The sequence below is a fragment of the Schistocerca cancellata genome, chromosome 3 (assembly GCF_023864275.1).
Source record: "Schistocerca cancellata isolate TAMUIC-IGC-003103 chromosome 3, iqSchCanc2.1, whole genome shotgun sequence".
Lineage (NCBI taxonomy): Eukaryota > Metazoa > Arthropoda > Insecta > Orthoptera > Acrididae > Schistocerca > Schistocerca cancellata.
The window spans coordinates 413,382,411-413,384,910 of NC_064628.1; the positions used below are offsets into that span (position 1 = coordinate 413,382,411).

General features: G+C 57.5%; 1 non-coding gene across 1 annotated transcript in view; it reads left to right on the top strand.

Moving 5' to 3' along the window:
- The first annotated feature begins 1,481 nt into the window (after window positions 1–1,481).
- Window positions 1,482–2,500, top strand: part of LOC126178751 (small subunit ribosomal RNA) — a 1,909-nt gene continuing 890 nt past the window's right edge. Inside the window, exon 1 of the ribosomal RNA XR_007536612.1 lies at window positions 1,482–2,500. This exon is cut by the window's right edge and continues 890 nt beyond it. This is a non-coding gene — a ribosomal RNA (small subunit ribosomal RNA).

Genomic DNA, 2,500 nt, shown 5'->3' on the forward strand with positions numbered 1-2,500 from the left:
TGTTCACTGGCATTCGCATGTCGAAGCGCTCAGTCTACGTCGTGGTACGGCCTGTGTCCACTGTCCGCTGATGTCGTAAGCTTAACCCTCACATTGTACTGCACATAGGTCCGTATGTACTGAATGATACGCTGTGGCACATGTGTGACCGTACAACGACTGCGCCCAACAACAGCGAACCATACGGTCCAAATGTTGTGCACTCAGCCACGTGCCGTCTCCCCATAACAGCTACATTGCAGTGTGGTACGCCATAGAGACGTGTGGGAGTAACGGACGCCCTGGATGGCGATCAGCATGAGCCGTCTGTTGATGTAGTGGCGCGTGTATTCAAACGTAGTCGTCTCTTCTCACACAGTGTGATAGCATGGTGCACCGCGTTCCACATCTGCGACATGGTACAGATGCTGGTTGACAGTCGGTCTCGTAATGGACATCGCATACGTAGGGGGGCCACCTCCCACGTGTTCTCTAGTCGTGCACATTTTGTTGCGTGTATGTGGGCAGACGTAGTGTGTCGTGACACCTAACAGACAGGTATGCAATAATCGTTGCATTTGCAAAGTGGGATGGACGTCTACGTTTGCTGGTGACGTTACGCAAATGAACAACTGGTAAACCCATTGTGGTGCGGTAGTTGTTGCTGGAGGTAAATCAGTAAGGGCAAATCTGTGTGTGAAGCGATACGCGGCGGTGGCTGGGTGGGACCGTCCCCGGCCGGTGAGGGGGGGCCGCCCGGCGTGCTGGCCGCGCGGTGCGTGGGCGCACGCGCTACAGCCGGCTGGTGGGGGCGCCCAGTGGCAGGCGCGCCGGCCGACGGACGCGGCAGGCGGCGCAGCTGCGCGCCGGGGCACCCTGCGCGCGGCGCCGGGCGGCCAAAGTGGGTCCTCGCGGGCCCGGTGCGAAGCGCGGTGGACATCTGCAGTGTGCTGGTCCGACTGAGGACTGTGTGCGTTGAGGATGCGCCGCCGCCCGGCACTCGGCGCCGCGACGCCGTCTGCTGCTCGGTCGCCCCAGCGGTTCTCGCTGGTGGTTTGTATCGCAGTTGTGCAGACGTGTTGGCACGTGCGCTGTGCTGGGAGAGTTCGCTTCGGCACCCACGTGGGGCCTTTGCCCTTCTGTGGCGCTGGCGTTGGAGCTGCCGGTCACCGTAGGTGGCGCGTGTTGTCTCCCGCCGGCAATGCCACGACAGCACGCTCCCGGGCCTCTGTCGGCAGCGGCAAGCTCAGTTGGGAGCACGGGTGGTCGCACCTAAAGCGTCTACTCGCCTAACTCCGGGCGATTGCGCCTCTCTCGAACCCGACCAAGTACTTAGGACGGCGCTGCGCGCCGCCGGGACCTGAGAGGGTTTCGAGGTGTATTGTGCAGGGGAGCTCAGCCTCCTCCTGTTTGCAGAATAATTGAGCGGACGCTTGCGTGTTCGCGCGGGCCCCTGGGACACACTCCCGGGCGGCCGGCTGCTCAGCTCTAGTTGACGCAGCTCCCTGGTTGATCCTGCCAGTAGTCATATGCTTGTCTCAAAGATTAAGCCATGCATGTCTCAGTACAAGCCGCATTAAGGTGAAACCGCGAATGGCTCATTAAATCAGTTATGGTTCCTTAGATCGTACCCACGTTACTTGGATAACTGTGGTAATTCTAGAGCTAATACATGCAAACAGAGTCCCGACCAGAGATGGAAGGGACGCTTTTATTAGATCAAAACCAATCGGTCGGCTCGTCCGGTCCGTTTGCCTTGGTGACTCTGAATAACTTTGGGCTGATCGCACGGTCCTCGTACCGGCGACGCATCTTTCAAATGTCTGCCTTATCAACTGTCGATGGTAGGTTCTGCGCCTACCATGGTTGTAACGGGTAACGGGGAATCAGGGTTCGATTCCGGAGAGGGAGCCTGAGAAACGGCTACCACATCCAAGGAAGGCAGCAGGCGCGCAAATTACCCACTCCCGGCACGGGGAGGTAGTGACGAAAAATAACGATACGGGACTCATCCGAGGCCCCGTAATCGGAATGAGTACACTTTAAATCCTTTAACGAGTATCTATTGGAGGGCAAGTCTGGTGCCAGCAGCCGCGGTAATTCCAGCTCCAATAGCGTATATTAAAGTTGTTGCGGTTAAAAAGCTCGTAGTTGGATTTGTGTCCCACGCTGTTGGTTCACCGCCCGTCGGTGTTTAACTGGCATGTATCGTGGGACGTCCTGCCGGTGGGGCGAGCCGAAGGCGTGCGACCGCCTCGTGCGTGTTCGTGCGTCCCGAGGCGGACCCCGTTGAAATCCTACCAAGGTGCTCTTTATTGAGTGTCTGGGTGGGCCGGCACGTTTACTTTGAACAAATTAGAGTGCTTAAAGCAGGCAAGCCCGCCTGAATACTGTGTGCATGGAATAATGGAATAGGACCTCGGTTCTATTTTGTTGGTTTTCGGAACCCGAGGTAATGATTAATAGGGACAGGCGGGGGCATTCGTATTGCGACGTTAGAGGTGAAATTCTTGGATCGTCG